Genomic DNA, 22,474 nt, shown 5'->3' on the forward strand with positions numbered 1-22,474 from the left:
TTATCTGAGTCTGGGTTTTTATTTCTAGGCTTTTTTATGGATTCTTTGTTCAAACTGAGAAGCAATTGGGATTTACATTCATATATCGAATTTCATCCCCTCAAATTTTCATTCTACTTTTAATCGGAATCATGTGTATACACGGCTTAATTATCATTGGATCAAAAGGTAGAGATTGATGTGATTTTTATGCAAGGGAATATGGAAGAAGATAGTTGAACAGTGTAATCGTGTTTATCTTTGCCTTGTTTGTAGGAATCAATTAAAGATTAATACAATAAAAATCAGTTAACTATTATTTTAATTATTTAATATCAGAACCGTTGGATTATATTGCAACTAAATCTAACGGTGAAGGTCCAAATATAATTTGGTCATTAGGGTCCAATTGAGCGGGACTGGTAGAGAATTAGAGAGATTTTAGGAATTAATTTCAATTATGTAAAACTTTTAGATATAGATATGCAGAGAATTAGAGAGATTTTAGGGATCAATTTAAATTATGTAGAAGTCTTAGATATAGTACGGATAAAATAATCTTTTTTATAAATAAATATAATAATATAACTAAAGTTAATATATTATATTTTATATTATATTTTTTATCAGTAAAAAAAGAGGAAGTGACACCTCAGCTCCATCGTTACTGTTTTACATTATATAATATAATATATAGATAGAATATAGATATGCAGAGAATTAGAAAGATTTTAGAGGTTAATTTAAATTATGTAGAACTTTTAGATATAGATATGCGGCGAATTAGAGAGATTTTAGGGATTAATTTAAATTATATAGAACTCTTAGATATAGTACGAATAAAATAATCTTTTTATAAATAAATATAATAATATAACTAAAGTTAATATATTATATTTTATATTATATTTCATATCAGTAAAAAAAGAGGAAGTGACACATCAGCTCAATCGTTACTGTTTTATATTATATATAGATAGATATGCAGAGAATTAGAGAGATTTTAGGGATTAATTTAAATTCTGTAAAACTTTTAGATATAGATATGGAGAGAATTAGAGAGATTTTAGGGATTAATTTAAATTCTGTAGAACTCTTAGATATAGTACGGATAAAATAATCTTTTTATAAATAAATATAATAATATAACTAAAGTTAATATATTATATTTTATATAATCTTTTTATAAATAAATATAATAATATAACTAAAGTTAATATATTATATTTTATATTATATTTTTATCAGTAACAAATGAGGAAGTGACACATCAGCTCCATCGTTACTGTTTTATATTATATATAGATAGAAGATAGATATGGAGAGAATTAGAGAGATTTTAGAGATTAATTTAAATTCTGTATATTTTATCAGTAAAAAATGAGGAAGTGACACCTCAGCTCCATCGTTACTGTTTTATATTATATATAGATATGTAGAGAATTAGAGAGATTTTAGGAATTAATTTCAATTATGTAGAACTTTTAGATATAGATATGCAGAGAATTAAAGAGATTTTAGGGATCAATTTAAATTCTGTAGAAGTCTTAGATATAGTACGGATAAAATAATCTTTTTTATAAATAATATAACTAAAGTTAATATATTATATTTTATATTATATTTTTTATCAGTAAAAAAAGAGACACCTCAGCTCCATCGTTACTGTTTTATATAATATAATATATAGATAGAATATAGATATGCAGAGAATTAGAAAGATTTTAGAGGTTAATTTAAATTATGTAGAACTTTTAGATATAGATATGCGGAGAATTAGAGAGATTTTAGGGATTAATTTAAATTATATAGAACTCTTAGATATAGTATGAATAAAATAATCTTTTTATAAATAAATATAATAATATAACTAAAGTTAATATATTATATTTTATATTATATTTTTTATCAGTAAAAAAAGAGGAAGTGACACATCAGCTCAATCGTTACTGTTTTATATTATATATAGATAGATATGCAGAGAATTAGAGAGATTTTAGGGATTAATTTAAATTCTGTAAAACTTTTAGATATAGATATGGAGAGAATTAGAGAGATTTTAGGGATTAATTTAAATTCTTTAAAACTTTTAGATATAGATATGGAGAGAATTAGAGAGATTTTAGGGATTAATTTAAATTCTGTAGAACTCTTAGATATAGTACGGATAAAATAATCTTTTTATAAATAAATATAATAATATAACTAAAGTTAATATATTATATTTTATATAATCTTTTTATAAATAAATATAATAATATAACTAAAGTTAATATATTATATTTTATATTATATTTTTATCAGTAACAAATAAGGAAGTGACACATCAGCTCCATCGTTACTGTTTTATATTATATATAGATAGAAGATAGATATGGAGAGAATTAGAGAGATTTTAGAGATTAATTTAAATTCTGTATATTTTATCAGTAAAAAATGAGGAAGTGACACCTCAGCTCCATCGTTACTGTTTTATATTATATATAGATATGTAGAGAATTAGAGAGATTTTAGGAATTAATTTCAATTATGTAGAACTTTTAGATATAGATATGCAGAGAATTAAAGAGATTTTAGGGATCAATTTAAATTCTGTAGAAGTCTTAGATATAGTACGGATAAAATAATCTTTTTTATAAATAAATATAATAATATAACTAAAGTTAATATATTATATTTTTTATCAGTAAAAAAAGAGGAAGTGACACCTCAGCTCCATCGTTACTGTTTTACATTATATAATATAATATATAGATAGAATATAGATATGCAGAGAATTAGAAAGATTTTAGAGGTTAATTTAAATTATGTAGAACTTTTAGATATAGATATGCGGAGAATTAGAGAGATTTTAGGGATTAATTTAAATTATATAGAACTCTTAGATATAGTATGAATAAAATAATCTTCTTATAAATAAATATAATAATATAACTAAAGTTAATATATTATATTTTATATTATATTTTTTATCAGTAAAAAAAGAGGAAGTGACACATCAGCTCAATCGTTACTGTTTTATATTATATATAGATAGATATGCAGAGAATTAGAGAGATTTTAGGGATTAATTTAAATTCTGTAAAACTTTTAGATATAGATATGGAGAGAATTAGAGAGATTTTAGGGATTAATTTAAATTCTGTAGAACTCTTAGATATAGTACGGATAAAATAATCTTTTTATAAATAAATATAATAATATAACTAAAGTTAATATATTATATTTTATATAATCTTTTTATAAATAAATATAATAATATAACTAAAGTTAATATATTATATTTTATATTATATTTTAATCAGTAACAAATGAGGAAGTGACACATCAGCTCCATCGTTACTGTTTTATATTATATATAGATAGAAGATAGATATGGAGAGAATTAAAGAGATTTTAGAGATTAATTTAAATTCTGTATATTTTATCAGTAAAAAATGAGGAAGTGACACCTCAGCTCCATCGTTACTGTTTTATATTATATATAGATATGTAGAGAATTAGAGAGATTTTAGGAATTAATTTCAATTATGTAGAACTTTTAGATATAGATATGCAGAGAATTAGGGAGATTTTAGGGATCAATTTAAATTATGTAGAAGTCTTAGATATAGTACGGATAAAATAATCTTTTTTATAAATAAATATAATAATATAACTAAAGTTAATATATTATATTTTATATTATATTTTTTATCAGTAAAAAAAGAGGAAGTGACACCTCAGCTCCATCGTTACTGTTTTACATTATATAATATAATATATAGATAGAATATAGATATGCAGAGAATTAGAGAGATTTTAGGGGTTAATTTAAATTATGTAGAACTTTTAGATATAGATATGCGGAGAATTAGAGAGATTTTAGGGATTAATTTAAATTATATAGAACTCTTAGATATAGTACGAATAAAATAATCTTTTTATAAATAAATATAATAATATAACTAAAGTTAATATATTATATTTTATATTATATTTTTTATCAGTAAAAAAAGAGGAAGTGACACATCAGCTCAATCGTTACTGTTTTATATTATATATAGATAGATATGCAGAGAATTAGAGAGATTTTAGGGATTAATTTAAATTCTGTAAAACTTTTAGATATAGATATGGAGAGAATTAGAGAGATTTTAGGGATTAATTTAAATTCTGTAGAACTCTTAGATATAGTACGGATAAAATAATCTTTTTATAAATAAATATAATAATATAACTAAAGTTAATATATTATATTTTATATAATCTTTTTATAAATAAATATAATAATATAACTAAAGTTAATATATTATATTTTATATTATATTTTTATCAGTAACAAATGAGGAAGTGACACACCAGCTCCATCGTTACTGTTTTATATTATATATAGATAGAAGATAGATATGGAGAGAATTAGAGAGATTTTAGAGATTAATTTAAATTCTGTATATTTTATCAGTAAAAAATGAGGAAGTGACACCTCAGCTCCATCGTTACTGTTTTATATTATATATAGATATGTAGAGAATTAGAGAGATTTTAGGAATTAATTTCAATTATGTAGAACTTTTAGATATAGATATGCAGAGAATTAAAGAGATTTTAGGGATCAATTTAAATTCTGTAGAAGTCTTAGATATAGTACGGATAAAATAATCTTTTTTATAAATAATATAACTAAAGTTAATATATTATATTTTATATTATATTTTTTATCAGTAAAAAAAGAGGAAGTGACACCTCAGCTCCATCGTTACTGTTTTATATTATATAATATATAGATAGAATATAGGTATGCAGAGAATTATAGAGATTTTAGGGGTTAATTTAAATTATGTAGAACTTTTAGATATAGATATGCGGAGAATTAGAGAGATTTTAGGGATTAATTTAAATTATATAGAACTCTTAGATATAGTATGAATAAAATAATCTTTTTATAAATAAATATAATAATATAACTAAAGTTAATATATTATATTTTATATTATATTTTTTATCAGTAAAAAAAGAGGAAGTGACACATCAGCTCAATCGTTACTGTTTTATATTATATATAGATAGATATGCAGAGAATTAGAGAGATTTTAGGGATTAATTTAAATTCTGTAAAACTTTTAGATATAGATATGGAGAGAATTAGAGAGATTTTAGGGATTAATTTAAATTCTGTAAAACTTTTAGATATAGATATGGAGAGAATTAGAGAGATTTTAGGGATTAATTTAAATTCTGTAGAACTCTTAGATATAGTACGGATAAAATAATCTTTTTATAAATAAATATAATAATATAACTAAAGTTAATATATTATATTTTATATAATCTTTTTATAAATAAATATAATAATATAACTAAAGTTAATATATTATATTTTATATTATATTTTTATCAGTAACAAATGAGGAAGTGACACATCAGCTCCATCGTTACTGTTTTATATTATATATAGATAGAAGATAGATATGGAGAGAATTAAAGAGATTTTAGAGATTAATTTAAATTTTGTATATTTTATCAGTAAAAAATGAGGAAGTGACACCTCAGCTCCATCGTTACTGTTTTATATTATATATAGATATGTAGAGAATTAGAGAGATTTTAGGAATTAATTTCAATTATGTAGAACTTTTAGATATAGATATGCAGAGAATTAAAGAGATTTTAGGGATCAATTTAAATTCTGTAGAAGTCTTAGATATAGTACGGATAAAATAATCTTTTTTATAAATAAATATAATAATATAACTAAAGTTAATATATTATATTTTTTATCAGTAAAAAAAGAGGAAGTGACACCTCAGCTCCATCGTTACTGTTTTACATTATATAATATAATATATAGATAGAATATAGATATGCAGAGAATTAGAAAGATTTTAGAGGTTAATTTAAATTATGTAGAACTTTTAGATATAGATATGCGGAGAATTAGAGAGATTTTAGGGATTAATTTAAATTATATAGAACTCTTAGATATAGTATGAATAAAATAATCTTTTTATAAATAAATATAATAATATAACTAAAGTTAATATATTATATTTTATATTATATTTTTTATCAGTAAAAAAAGAGGAAGTGACACATCAGCTCAATCGTTACTGTTTTATATTATATATAGATAGATATGCAGAGAATTAGAGAGATTTTAGGGATTAATTTAAATTCTGTAAAACTTTTAGATATAGATATGGAGAGAATTAGAGAGATTTTAGGGATTAATTTAAATTAGATATATAGTACGGATAAAATAATCTTTTTATAAATAAATATAATAATATAACTAAAGTTAATATATTATATTTTATATAATCTTTTTATAAATAAATATAATAATATAACTAAAGTTAATATATTATATTTTATATTATATTTTAATCAGTAACAAATGAGGAAGTGACACATCAGCTCCATCGTTACTGTTTTATATTATATATAGATAGAAGATAGATATGGAGAGAATTAAAGAGATTTTAGAGATTAATTTAAATTCTGTATATTTTATCAGTAAAAAATGAGGAAGTGACACCTCAGCTCCATCGTTACTGTTTTATATTATATATAGATATGTAGAGAATTAAAGAGATTTTAGGAATTAATTTCAATTATGTAGAACTTTTAGATATAGTACGGATATGCAGAGAATTAAAGAGATTTCAGGGATCAATTTAAATTCTGTAGAAGTCTTAGATATAGTACGGATAAAATAATCTTTTTTATAAATAATATAACTAAAGTTAATATATTATATTTTATATTATATTTTTTATCAGTAAAAAAAGAGGAAGTGACACCTCAGCTCCATCGTTACTGTTTTATATTATATAATATATAGATAGAATATAGGTATGCAGAGAATTATAGAGATTTTAGGGGTTAATTTAAATTATGTAGAACTTTTAGATATAGATATGCAGAGAATTAAAGAGATTTTAGGGATCAATTTAAATTCTGTAGAAGTCTTAGATATAGTACGGATAAAATAATCTTTTTTATAAATAATATAACTAAAGTTAATATATTATATTTTATATTATATTTTTTATCAGTAAAAAAAGAGGAAGTGACACCTCAGCTCCATCGTTACTGTTTTATATTATATAATATATAGATAGAATATAGGTATGCAGAGAATTATAGAGATTTTAGGGGTTAATTTAAATTATGTAGAACTTTTAGATATAGATATGCAGAGAATTAGAGAGATTTTAGGGATTAATTTAAATTATATAGAACTCTTAGATATAGTACGAATAAAATAATCTTTTTATAAATAAATATAATAATATAACTAAAGTTAATATATTATATTTTATATAATCTTTTTATAAATAAATATAATAATATAACTAAAGTTAATATATTATATTTTTATCAGTAACAAATGAGGAAGTGACACATCAGCTTCATCGTTACTGTTTTATATTATATATATAGATAGAAGATAGACATGCAGAGAATTAGAGAGATTTTAGGGATTAATTTAAATTATGTAGAACTTTTAGATATAGATATGGAGAGAATTAGAGAGATTTTAGGGATTAATTTAAATTCTGTATATTTTATCAGTAAAAAATGAGGAAGTGACACCTCAGCTCCATCGTTACTGTTTTATATTATATATAGATATGTAGAGAATTAGAGAGATTTTAGGAATTAATTTCAATTATGTAGAACTTTTAGATATAGATATGCAGAGAATTAGAGAGATTTTAGGGATCAATTGAAATTTTGTAGAAATCTTAGATATAGTACGGATAAAATAATCTTTTTTATAAATAAATATAATAATATAACTAAAGTTAATATATTATATTTTATATTATATTTTTTAGCAGTAAAAAAAGAGGAAGTGACACCTCAGCTCCATCGTTACTATTTTATATTATATAATATATAGATAGAATATAGATATGTAGAGAATTAGAGAGATTTTAGGGGTTAATTTAAATTAAGTAGAACTTTTAGATATAGATATGCAGAGAATTAGAGAGATTTTAGGGATTAATTTAAATTATATAGAACTCTTAGATATAGTACGAATAAAATAATCTTTTTATAAATAAATATAATAATATAACTAAAGTTAATATATTATATTTTTATCAGTAAAAAAAGAGAAAGTGACACCTCAGCTCCATCGTTACTGTTTTATATTATATATAGATAGATATGGAGAGAATTAGAGAGATTTTAGGGATTAATTTAAATTCTGTAAAACTTTTAGATATAGATATGGAGAGAATTAGAGAGATTTTAGGGATTAATTTAAATTCTGTAGAACTCTTAGATATAGTACGGATAAAATAATCTTTTTATAAATAAATATAATAATATAACTAAAGTTAATATATTATACTTTATATAATCTTTTATAAATAAATATAATAATATAATAAAGTTAATATATTATATTTTATATTATATTTTTATCAGTAACAAATGAGGAAGTGACACATTAGCTCCATCGTTACTGTTTTATATTATATATAGATAGAAGATAGATATGCAGAGAATTAGTGAGATTTTAGGGATTAATTTAAATTATGTAGAACTTTTAGATATAGATATGCATAGAATTTGAGAGATTTTATGGATTAATTTAAATTTTGTAGAACTGTTAGATATAGTACGAATAAAATAATCATTTTATAAATAAATATAATAATATAACTAAAGTTAATATATTATATTTTTTATCAGTAAAAAAGGAGGAAGTGGGACCTCAGCTCCATCGTTACTGTTTTATATTATATATAGATATATATATGCAGATAATTAGAGAGATTTTAGGAATTAATTTAAATTACGTAGAACTTTTAGATATAGATATGCAGAGAATTAGAGAGATTTTATGGATTAATTTAAATTCTGTAGAACTCTTAGATATAGTACGGATAAAATAATTTTTTTATAAATAAATATAATAATATAACTAAAGTTAATATATTATATTTTATATTATATTTTTTATCAGTAAAAAATGAGTAAGTGACATCTCAGCTCCATCATTACTGTTTTATATTATATATAGATATGTAGAGAATTAGAGAGATTTTATGAATTAATTTCAATTATGTAGAACTTTTAGATATAGATATGCAGGGAATTAGAGAGATTTTATGGATCAATTTAAATTCTGTAGAAGTCTTAGATATAGTACGGATAAAATAATCTTTTTTATAAATAAATATAATAATATAACTAAAGTTAATATATTATATTATATTTTTTATTAGTAAAAAATGAGTAAGTGACACCTCAGCTCCATCGTTACTGTTTTATATTATATATAGATAGATAGGCAGAGAATTAGAGAGATTTTAGGGATTAATTTAAATTCTGTATATTTTATCAGTAAAAAATGAGTAAGTGACATCTCAGCTCCATCGTTACTGTTTTATATTATATATAGATATGTAGAGAATTAGAGAGATTTTAGGAATTAATTTCAAGTATGTAGAACTTTTAGATATAGATATGCAGAGAATTAGAGAGATTTTAGGGATCAATTTAAATTCTGTAGAAGTCTTAGATATCGTACGGATAAAATAATCTTTTTTATAAATAAATATAATAATATAACTAAAGTCAATATATTATATTTTTTATTAGTAAAAAAGGAGTAAGTGACACCTCAGCTCCATCGTTACTGTTTTATATTATATATAGATATGCAGAGAATTAGAGAGATTTTAGGGATTAATTTAAATTATGTAGAACTTTTAGATATAGATATGGAGAGAATTAGAGAGATTTTAGGGATTAATTTAAATTACAGATAAAATAAATTTTTTATAAATAAATATAATAATATAACTAAAGTTAATATATTATATTTTATATTATATTTTTGTCAGTAAAAAAAGAGGAAGTGACACCTCAGCTCTATCGTTACTGTTTTATATTATATATAGATAGAAGATAGATATGCAGAGAATTAGAGAGATTTTAGGGGTTATCTTAATTTCTCCCATATTTTTAGGGAGCAAAACCGCGTGGCGGATCGCTTAGCAGCTGCTGGGCATGGGAGAATGTTAGGTGTTTCTACCCTATCTGTTCCTCCTTCTTTTCTTTTGCCTTCTCTCCTAGAGGATAGGATTGGAGTCAGCCTTCCTAGACTGATCCCGGTGTAGGTTTTTTGTTGGTTTTGTTTTTTTCCTTTCCTTTCTTACCAAAAAAAAAGAGAGATTTTAGGGGTTAATTTAAATTATGTAGAACTTTTAGATATAGATATGCAGAGAATTAGAGAGATTTTAGGGATTAATTTAAATTATGTAGAACTCTTAGATATAGTACGAATAAAATAATTTTTTATAAATAAATATAATAATATAACTAAAGTTAATATATTATATTTTTTATCAGTAAAAAAGGAGGAAGTGACACTTCAGCTCCATCGTTACTGTTTTATATTATATATAGAAGATATGAAAAATACTCATCAGTAAACAATCCATTTTTCTCTTCTATTCTACTTTGTTTATTCTCTAAGTTTCAGTTTATCTTCAATAAGGACTCCATGGTTAGTTCCTTGTAAAATGGTTAATGCACTTGTACAAAGCCTTTGAACCATCCAGCCTACAAGAGCTTCTTCACCACTATGTCAAGTCGTACCTTCTTCAAATTGGTCTAAATGCATCTAGTAAAATCAAATGGGACTGAGCAAAATTGTCACACCCGACCCTAGACGACCTCAATCGGCATCGGGCGTGAAATAGAAAGATCATAATCAATACTTAAGAGTCTCCAAATTATAAATATCACTTTTCTAGGTATTCATATTAGACGTATATTCTAAACAAATCTATATTCCTATTACATTAAAGCCTCAACATATTTACCAATATTACAATTAAATACTAAAGTTCTAACCATAATTCTAACAATAAGCAGCCAACTTCCAAACATCGCCTAAACGGTCGGTAACTTTCTCTATATCCTGTACTTTATCACCTAAAAACATTAAAACATTTAAAAAAAATGAGACAAAAATCTCAGTAAGGAATTATCAACTATAAAAACCAACTTTACTTAACATAGCTACATATATACATTTATAAAGAGATTTAATCAAAACCTTATAAAATATACTCAAAACTTAAGTTTATAATATAATCATCAAAACCTTATAAAACAATCTCAAAACTTAAGTTCATAAAATAAAATTTGTGTATGTGTATCCATCCTCGAATTCCACCCGTGTAGATCATAACATCAATCATAACAATATCGAGATATCTCATTTATATCTCGTTCCTTGCCTAACAGTTAGGACTACCAGCCGTGCACTCTGGCCATATCGCCATTAGATATGGTCTTACAAATACAACTCCTACCCCGGGCAATCCTAGATGGACAAAACCATTTAATCTTTCGAAATATCACAACTCATAAAAATCATATATGGATTTCAATCCAAAATAATAACAACAATAACCGCAACAGATTTCTCAATCCAAAACCAATTCGTAAGAAATCATCAAATTCATTTTATTCCATATATATATATATATATACATTGAAACCAAAAACATATATGTATATATATGTAAATCAACCAAATTAAGCCTTAAATCAACATAATCAAGTAAAATCTGAAATTCACATAGAAGCATAATCAATAGCTTCATTTGAACCATAATTCCAGAATTTCACAATAAAAGCAAAATCATAAAAATTCTCAATTTTACAAAATTCCTGCATAACCCTAAAATATCAATTTCTGGAACTTTTTTGATTATATATATATTTATATATATAAAACTCAAAATATAGTTGATAGTTACTTACCTTGGCTACTAATTGAAGAAAACAGACCCGTTCAATTCTCCTATAAATTATGTCTAAGACGTTTCCCTCCAAACACTGCCGAAACTCAAAAACTCTTCGGTTAGGACTTAGAACTATATATAAGAATGCTATGGTTTTAATTTCAAGTGATTTGGACGGTCGAATATTCGTAAATCAAAGAAACGGTGGAGAAAGGTTCAGAGAAAACTGATGAATAAAAAAAATAGAAAAAGAAATGAAAAGAAAAAAAACAGATAATGATCTTGTTCTCCGCACCTCTTTGCATATATGACATCATATTGGCGAATATCCAGTTTGGTCCTCCATCTTTATATAATCTTTTAAAAATTATTCTAAACTTTTAATTTACATCTAAAACCATCAAATTAACTCCAAACTTTTACTATAGTACCAAATTAACTTCACACACCCAATAATTATAATATATACTAATATAAATTCTAGAAATTTAGACACGGACGTGACAAAAATAACGCATATCGTCAAATGGAGGTCTCATTAAAGAAGGTAAAAAGATGTTTGAAGAGTTTGGCCATCTCTACAAAGTCAGTGCTTGTTTCAGTCAGCTTTTGCTTCTCCTTCTTAATGATGGCAGTGGATATGGTTTTCCTAAGCATCTTCAAATCCCTAATAAAAAAACCACAAATAAGAGAGAAACAAAGAAAATGAAAAGAATGAAGAATGGGATATACAAATAAAAGAAACTAGGAGAAGTGAGATGTATTGGGGATTTAAAAAATGGTGGGATAAGTACACAATACATGATATCAAAATAAAAAAGATGAGATATGAGTGACACAAAATGGCTAGAAGCCCAGGGAGTTGAAGTGGGTTACCTAAGTGGAGCTTTTTTTTTACGGGTAGTGACTAAGAGCAAGATTTTTTTTCTCTCCTAATTAACTCCCACCTTAATTACAGAAAAATATGTAAAACCCACAACTCTTTTTTTTTTTCAAAAATTTAACTTTTCACCCTAATGATAGCATAGTTTTGTACTTTTTCAAGCTCCCAAAGACATTAGTGATGTAAAACTTTATCAACTTTTTTTTTTAATTCAAGTAAAATTTAAAACTAAAATCATAAGAAAATAATTTTTCTTTTTACCACATGACATGCTAGTTTTTGGACCATGCTTAAATAAAGTTTTAAGGTTAGAAAGAAAAATCAAAATGATCCTAAGTAACTTAAGAAATGCTAAAAAAATAAATAAATAAATAAGGAAATTAAAAAAAATACTTGTGATTTGCTCCATTTGCAAATGCAGACGTGTGTTTTAAAAGTTTACAAACTCAAGTTTATGGATTGCATCATTAGCAATTAGAAATTTTTTGAGTCACACCGTAGAAAAAGAATGACGTGAATATTTGACTGAAAGTTGATCATAGTTATTTTTCATTAACAACAAAATTCACACACTCTCTCTCTCTCCTCTAGTTCCTCTCTTTCTCTATGAGTCCTCACGACACCTCTCCTTCATTTCTATCTCTATCTCCACCCATTTCCAAGGATGTAGGATCTGTTTCCTCAATTTATCTCTAATCATTTACAACTTAATCCTAGACCAAGTAAATCGAAGAGATGAAGTATATTCAATTGCAGAAGAGATGAAGAAAAACTTTAAAATTGAAGAACAACATTGGATAGGTATTAATTAAGTTTGTGGTCTTTTATGGTTATAAGGTTCCCAGACCAAGTAAAGGCAAGAAGAATAATGGAATATGTAATAATAAGAGAAATTCACTAATTCAAGTAGTAAAATACCAATGCTTCCATAAAAAAACATTAGTACAGAGGGGCTCCATCAAGGGGGTCCAATTTCATAGTACATATTCCTAATTTGTTCAGATCGGCTATCTACTTATCTTTCTAGCCTGAAGAGTCGAGGCCTTATACATGGTTGTCGTATTTCTCGTTACGCCCCTCTTTTGTCTCACTTTTTTTTTTTTTTTGCGGATGATAACTATCTATTTTTAGAGTTTCCCTGGGGAAGGTGTGGTTATTCATGATTGTCTAGTAGATTGTGAACGGTCTTCATAGAAAAAGATCAATTTCTCCAAGTCCTTTATTTCTTTCAGTATAAATTGCTTTATGCAGACTTGTCATTCTTTGAGTTCTTTCTTTAGTGTGTCACATGCTTATGAGCCTGGGGAATATCTAGGCCTACTGTTTGTCTCACTTTCTCTCTAGGATCGGTAAAGAGATTATGATTAAATCTGTGCTACAAGCTGTCCCGACTTATGTAATGGGGATGTTTCTACTACCACAATTGTTGTGCTATGATCTTGAGAAAATGTTAAACTATTTCTGGTGGGGTTCAAATGGGATTGAGCGAAAAGGAATTCGGTGGAAGTTTTGGGACAAGTTGTGTGTTCCTAAGAAACTTAGAGGAATGGGGTCTGCAAATTTCACCAATTTAATTTGGCACTTCTTGCGAAATAGGGATGAAGATTTCTCACCAACCCATCATCCCTTGTGGCCCGGGTTTATAAAGCACGCTTTATCCCAACTCGTCCTTGTTGAATGCTTCTGTTGGAAACAACTTGAGCTATATCTAGTGCAACATTATGGAGGCCTCTGATTTGATAAAGTTGGGTACTTGTTGCTTAGTTGGACCTGGGGTCCGGATCAATATTTGGACTGATCCTTGGCTATCAGATCCCTTGAATCCTTATATGGAAACTGTACGCGAGGATGATTTGGTCTTGGAGAATGTGAGCAATTAGAAATCGGTGGTGGGGAATCAGTGGGACGACATATTCATCTTTATCGTGTTTACTGCACCCGGTAGCCATTTAATTTATCGAATTCCTCTGAACAATAGAAGTATTAATGACTTTTGGTACTGGTGCTAAGATCCGAAGGGCTGTTATAACATGAAGAATGGATACTTGAAGCTTATGGGTATGAATGACAGTCCAGGAGCTGTTTATCCGAATATATTAGTTAGTTGGAGCTCAGTATAGAGTTTATCTACCCCTCCAAAATTCAATAACCTCCTCGAGCATGCTTTGACAGCTTGCTTACCGACTCTGTCTATGCTTAACTCAAGGCATGTTAATATTGCTGATATTTGACCAGTACGTGTTAAACCAAGCGAAAGTATTTTCCATGTGCTTGTAGGGTGTGATTATGCTAACCAGTTGTGGAATTTCACATCGTATGGTGATGTCAATGTGTTGTTCTCTTCTTTTAGGGATTTCTGGTCTTTCGTTAATGGTTCAAATAGGTGCAAACAACAACAACGATTTGTTGGATACTCTGGATGAACCACAATGATATTGTTTGGAATAAAACATCCTCTCCTGCCCCTACTATGTTTAGTCGTGCTACAACCTTCTTGTCACTGTGGAAGTAGGCCCAATTTTGTGTTTCTGCTACTGCGCCCTCAACCCTGCAGCTAATGGAAGCCCCCGATGTCCTCTTGATCCACTGTTGGCAGAAGCCCTTTTCCGTAGAGAGGCTTTGAGTTGGGTTAAGAAAAATAGGTGGAGTAAAATTGTTGTTGAAACATACTCTCAACTCTTAAGTCAAGTGATAACCTAGTCTATTATGTCTCATTCCTTCTTTGGAGTTGTACTTGGTGATTGTAAATCCTTGATTAAAGATATATGTAATAGTACTGTCAGTTTTGTTAAACGGTCTGCAAATTGTTCGACTCATGCTATTGCTACCCTCCTCCGTTTGCTTGCAATGCCTTACCGAAATGGAAGTTTCTTTCTTCTTAAAAAAATGCAACACCTCCTTCTTTATCATCTTTCTAACTTGAATATCAAAATATTTACATGTGCAAAGTAGGTCCAAAAGAAAGATATAATAATAATTTAATGTATTTAGATGGTATGCATAGTTGAGATACATTCCTTAGTATTAGTTTTGGAAGTATTGAATTCATTCCAACCCCACAAACAGAATACAATGATCTGTCTTTTCTTCCTTTTTAGCCCAACCAAATTATTTAATAAATAAGTAAATCTCAAGGTTGTGATTTCCAAATTAATTAACTTTGTCATTTCAACAAGATTTAATTTCCTATAACTGCATATACATTAATTTCTGTCTTGGTCAACCGAATCCATACCATAAAAATGTTCAAAATAACTAATTACTAATGATTATATACAGCATATTTAAATTAATTAAACGTAAATACTCATCTTTATAAAGAAAACTAGAATGTAAAACAAAATTATCAAATAAGTTCATTAAAAGTACTCTAAAATTTTCTAAAAAAAAGTACTGTAAAATCACTTTTTTTTTTAATGACTACAAAAAATTCTTTGAGAAAGCTTAAGTTAAGGTTGGATTTTTTTTTAAAATTAATGATAACAACCCAAATTATTCTTCAATAAGGAATAAGAGAAAATTAATAGAAATAATTGTAAACCATTATTCCTTCTAAAAGAGATATTTATGCATGATTAATGTGAAATTAATGATAATTAATGCATGATTAATGCAGGGGTGAATATGCAAATAATGAGGAAAATGAATGAGTCTTTAGCATTATGTCATGCCACGTGGACCATGACGAGACCCGCCATTGTTCTCAAGGAGAGCGTACATACGCCTTGACAGATCTAAAAATACCAAAAGGCGTCTTTATTACCATCCATGAATGGGAATAAATACAATTAAATGGTAATTAATAGCCATTAAATGGGAATAAAGACCTGACTGTTCGAATACTCCAACTTTGAGGGTTTCAAGGATAAATGCTGGGATTAATGGAGAATTAATAGCAATTAAAGATGCGTAATGACATGACTGTTCATCTATATCTCCATAACATCCAAATATCATACATGGGGAAAAAGGATAATTAGACAAAGAATGAAGGATCCGCCATCAATACTCTTATGGATAAAGATCCACCGACGAATCTCCAGATGGCGTATAAAGCAAGACTCATAGGTGGCGGATCTACAGATTCCTCAACACGCCACAGACGGTCAAACGCCTTGGGAGACCCGCCGTCAAACATCGATACGTCCAAGGAACGGCCAAGCCGATTCCCAATAAAGGCAACTAATAACCCATTAATGAGCTAACGGTCATACTTGAATAAGATCAGTAACCGCCATTAATGAAGCATTAATGGAGACTTTCTAGTTACCGAGAGTTACAACTACATGACTATAAATAGCTTGCCTCCCAAGCTATTGAGGTACACTTACTGATTCTCTACTTTTGTACTTATAGTTTATTCTCAGAAATATTACTGACTTTGGCGTCGGAGTGTCCCCGGCCGATCCCAACGGTGCCTCACATGGAAGTGCTCCGATCAAGGATATTTCCACAAGTTATCAATTGGTGCGGTGAGCGTGGATCTCTAACAAACAGAAGATCACAAAATCTTGATTGTATAGAGTTTCACAAAGAACAAAATAATGGAGTCGACGGAACAAAAATCTCAATCTCAAACCTTGGCTCAATCAGTACAAACAAATCTATCCAAAGATACAGTTCCCAATATATTGGTGGGAAAGAGTTTTCTACATTAAATCTGGAATTTTATGACGAAAAAGATAAGTTTCCTCCCCTTTCTTATTCCATTTTTAATTAAAGAAAATTGAGATCCTTCACTCTTATAAAGTGCTATGAATATCATTACATGTTATTATGATAAATCTAATAAATTGTGAAAGATAAAGTAATAGGCATAAATCTTTCATTAAATCTTGCATGCTCAATATGCCTTATATTTTTATGCATGACAAGTATAATATGTCATTATCATTGAATTAGTACAAGATGCATGTATAAGATCCGTAATCTTGGAATTTTATAAAAAAATTCATCCATTCAATGTGATTTTATCACTTAATATTAAGATATCATAAAAGGCTCGTGTAATTACAGATGATTTAGGTCTGATCAGTCTTTTGGATGAACATGCATATAACTATTAGAAGAAATTATAAAAAAATCATATTTGGTTTTTCTTATACAATTCACCATCTATGTATGGCTTTTCTCATATATAGTACTTTTAATATCAGAAATTCATATTTTTGAATATTGTTTTGTCAAACAGTTATTTCATTCCCTTTTTTACAAGGATGTGTTTATTCATAATAAAAACTGTTTATCTGACATTGTTAGAATTTCTTTTACCAACGTAAGAAACTTGAACATATTGAATCTATTTGTGATTATCATGTAATTGTCCCTAACTATTAAATGCATTATGGACTGATGAATTACCAAATTGGATAAACGAAACTTTCATACCCTGAGCTAACTACAAAATAGTGCAAGTATCAGTTTCGAATGAGAACATTATTTTATGCAAAGTTCTTTGGCTATACATGAGCGTTCTTTAAAGATTATTTGGATGATGGCAGTTGAAGGTATGTGAGGGTGAATTTTAGGTAATTTTCCTTACATCCCAAATTGAAGGAGAATCATGGTACATGTCTTTTTCTTCCAAAATTACCCTTTGTCTTTTATTTTATTTATACAAATGAAAGGATATAAGATTAATTTTATATGTAACTATATTATTAAATCATCACTTACCTTACTTTAATTACACCTCATTCAAATGAGGCCTTAATGATCTCTGAATGCCATTAATGCATGAATGCACAATATTAATTGCAAGTAAATAGCAACTATGTAAGATATCTTACCCAATATAGAATGTCATAACTTTTATGATGTTTAAAATAAATATGCTATCTTGGATATTAATGCGCATTGAAATACAAAAGGACATTGTTCTTAAACCATTTTCATTATGGTTATTTATTAAGAATTCATTATGATATTCATGTGCAATAGTAATCTTTATGGTTATGACCGTTATATATGGTATTATTAACACAAGCATGAATAAGATTCTATTATGAATTTGTTTGACATATAATATTTACTCGGTTTTGTCCTTTGACTAAGTTCATTCTAGAGTCAGGAACCAACGTAAAGGAATTACTAAATTGATTCCAAGATGAACTAAGAATTCCATAAAGAGACATTGCATCGTACATGATATTTGCCAACAAAGGTCAATGCAAATAGTCTTTCACTATGAAGTCAGTTCCATGGATCAAGTCATTGATCCCCAAGGTAAGTGAATATAGATTTTATGCCTTACCACAATCTTTTAATAATGGACAGGATATGCCCCACTTCTGGAGTTCTTTCAGTACTAACCCACAAGTACAAGGGAATCGTTAATACTGCAACTAGCGCCAAACATTGGCATGAAAAGTAAAGCTCAACATAGAGAGGTGTACATTCGAAGTCACTTTAGAAAAATTCCTTGACTACGTCATTAGCCAAAAAGGAGTTAGAGCAAATCCAGATAAAGTAAAAGCCCTACGAGGCAAATGGCGAAAAGAGCGCCTAAATAAAAGCCCTACGAGGAGAAAGGTGAAAAGAGCGCCTAAATGAAAGCCCCACAATGGGTGAGAAAGATCCAGAGGTTGAACGGGCGGATCACCATACTAGAAAGATTGTCAACAAGCATATCAAGGTATAAAACAATTCTTAGCAGAACCACCCTTGATGAGCAGACCAATCTGAAGGGGAGACCTGCATTTGTATCAATCTGTCATGGATAAAGCTATGTGCACCGTGGTTATTCAAGAAGAAGAAGGTCAACAGTTCCCCATCTATTATGTTAGCAAAATGTTGAAGGATGCGGAGACAAGATATTCGAAGCTAGATAAAATAGCTCCAGTGGTTGTGACAACATCCATCCGCGTCAAACCATAGTTCCAAGAATCACCTCAACATGATCGAGATCAAAATCAAGAGCCGACTTCGCCACCACTGAACACATAGATGATGAGATTGAAAGGCGAGTGCATGCCGCTCTAGATAGATGAGAGAACAATGCAGAAAGGTATGCCCATCCAGTTAACAGCAATTTGCCATTCATAGCATGGATCATGTGGTACGAGGCGGACCGAAGGTTTAAAGCTTCCAACTTGCCACAATATAAAGGAGAAGAGTGCAATATAAACGGGACATTACATATCCCGAACCCAAAGGAGGGGAGCATGTAACCGTTGGAAGAAACGCCAAAGCGTATTACAGGTTCCATAGAAGAAATGGCCACCACATTTTGAAGCTTGCTGGGAGCTGGAAAACTAGATAGATTTGTCCAGAATAACAAATAACAAGACGACAAGCAGAAGATAGATCCCAGAAAGAAATTCAAAAGTGTCATTAATGTCATAGCAGATGGACCAGTGTATCAGCCACCCGTGAAAAAAGTAAAAATATCCACTCTGGATAAAGCATCCCTCAATTGCCCTTTTTAGAGAATCAGGTCCAATAATCTCTCCACATACAGATGCGTTGACGATTGAAGGATGGGAGATGAAATGAAGCGAGTCATGGTAGATACGGGCAGTTCTTGCAATGTCATCACCAGAGGTGCATTCGCCAAACTAGAGGTTGATCCGATCCAAATAGAAACAACCATTGTTGACATCATGGGAGTGACAGGTCACACTATTCGGACCAAGGGCCAGGTAACTTTGGAATTCAAGCTGGCGGATAATGATCAAGCGTGGATTGGTGATCTGGAGTTCTCTATTATGGATGGACAATTAGCTTATAACATCATTCTTGGGCGACCGTTCATCTCAGAGGTTGCAGCCCTAATTTCCACCTGTCGTTTGGCAATGTACATTCCCACCAGCAAAGGAGGAGTAATGATTAGTGGGAACCAAAAGGTGGCTGAAGAGACCTACTCGGCGTCATTATCGATCCGCCCACAATTCAAAGATGACGAAGGTGAGGAAGATGAACTTATCACTACAGCTTTGGGCGACACAGAAATGTTCCTTATTGCTAATGGAAAGTGGGTGCGGATCGCCAAAGGATTAAAACCTGAGATCAAGGAGGATGTTACGAAAGTTCTCATTGAGTCTGAAAACGTATTTGCATGGGAGAATGAGATCCCCACAGGAGTAAGCCCAGATGTGATTACTCATAAGTTAAATAGCATTGAGGATGCGGTTCTAGTTGCTCAGAAAAGACGGAACCATGGGCCTAAAAATCAGTATTTTTACGTATTCTTATATGTGCATTAAACTGTTATAGTATCCTATATTTTATAATTTATTCTTTCTCGCCATACTTCTTATATTCATTTGCCTAGTTTTGTTCTATATCTTTCCAAATTCTATAGAAGAAGAAATAGCAAAGCTGAAGAAGGCAGATGAATCAAAGAGGTTATATACGCCTAGTGGCTGGCGAATGAAAAGTTCCACAGGCGGATCAATTACCTCAAAGATAGGACAATTGATCCCCATCATGGGCGGATCCCCTTTCCACAAAGATAAGAAACACAGACCCTCAAGAGCTTTCAAATGAGCTCAACTCTCTCCTCAAAGACAGGAAAAATATTGGTCACCATCAAAAGCGGGTTAAAATTATCTCAAACATGAGAAAATTACACCCTAAACTTTCTCCTCAAAGATAGGAGAACAATAATCTTAGTGGCGGATCGATCTACCTCAAAGATAGGAAACGATTGATCGCCGTCAGGGACGGGTTAAAATTTTTTCAGACGTGAGATCTTTACACCCTCAAGTATTCTTCTCAAAAGGAGAGTATTAAGACCTGTTGGCGGATCGATTTACCTCAAAGATAGGAAACAATCGATCACCTGGGGCAGCTTAACTTCCTCACCAGGAATAAAAGCTTCTAGCCTTCAAAAAAGGTTCACACATTGGGGTACGGCTGGCCACCTGCCCTAAACAATCAAACAAATCCTAAACCAGATTCTAAAAAGTTACTTGCTAAAAGATATAATGCATTAGTAAAAATAGTTTTGGAAAGAAAAGGGTTCATCCAAACGATGAAGCCTCGTCTTCATCTCCAAATAATGAAGCCTCGTCTTCATCTCCAAATAATGAAGCCTCGTCTTCATCAAAGTAATGAAGCCTCGTCTTCATCTCCAAATAATGAAGCCTCGTCTTCATCAAAGTAATGAAGGCTCATCTTCATCTCCAAACAATGAAGCCTCATCTTCATCCAAATAATGAAGCCTCGTCTTCATCCAAATAATGAAGCCTCGTCTTCATCCAAGTAATGAATCCTCATCTCCATCCAACAATGAAGCCTCGTCTTCATCCAAATAATGAAGCCTCGTCTTCATCCAAACAATGAAGCCTCGTCTTCATCAAAGTAATGAATCCTCGTCTTCATCATAGAAATAACGAAGTCTCGCCTTCACAAATGGATAAAGGCTAAAAAGGCAAGTGCCTAGAGTGCCAAAACCCTCCACAAAATGCGTAAAAGTACCTAAATGGCTGATCATTCTTACTGATCCCTAAGGGCGGGTCATTCTCCTCAATATGGCAGAACTAAAGTCCCTAAGGCGAATCATAATCCTATGCGGTAGGAACAAATGGTCCCATAAAGGGCGGGTTATTCCATTTCTAAAAGAAATATAACTCTCAAGAAGCCCCTAGAGGCTAACAATGGATACAGCTGACCACCTATCCACGAAGAAGAAAAAAACCCCTAAATGTGCATCATATCCATATATGATCCCATCTAGGGCGGGTCCACTTTCCTCCAAGATAGAAAAATAAAACACCATCTAGACAGCCCTAAAGAGCTTTTTATACCTTTAGGGGGGCTTCTGATAACAACCCAAATTATTCTTCAATAAGGAATAAGGGAAAATTAATAGAAATAATGGCAAACCATTATTCCTTCTAAAAGAGAT

The sequence above is a fragment of the Euphorbia lathyris genome, chromosome 8 (genome assembly GCF_963576675.1).
Source record: "Euphorbia lathyris chromosome 8, ddEupLath1.1, whole genome shotgun sequence".
Lineage (NCBI taxonomy): Eukaryota > Viridiplantae > Streptophyta > Magnoliopsida > Malpighiales > Euphorbiaceae > Euphorbia > Euphorbia lathyris.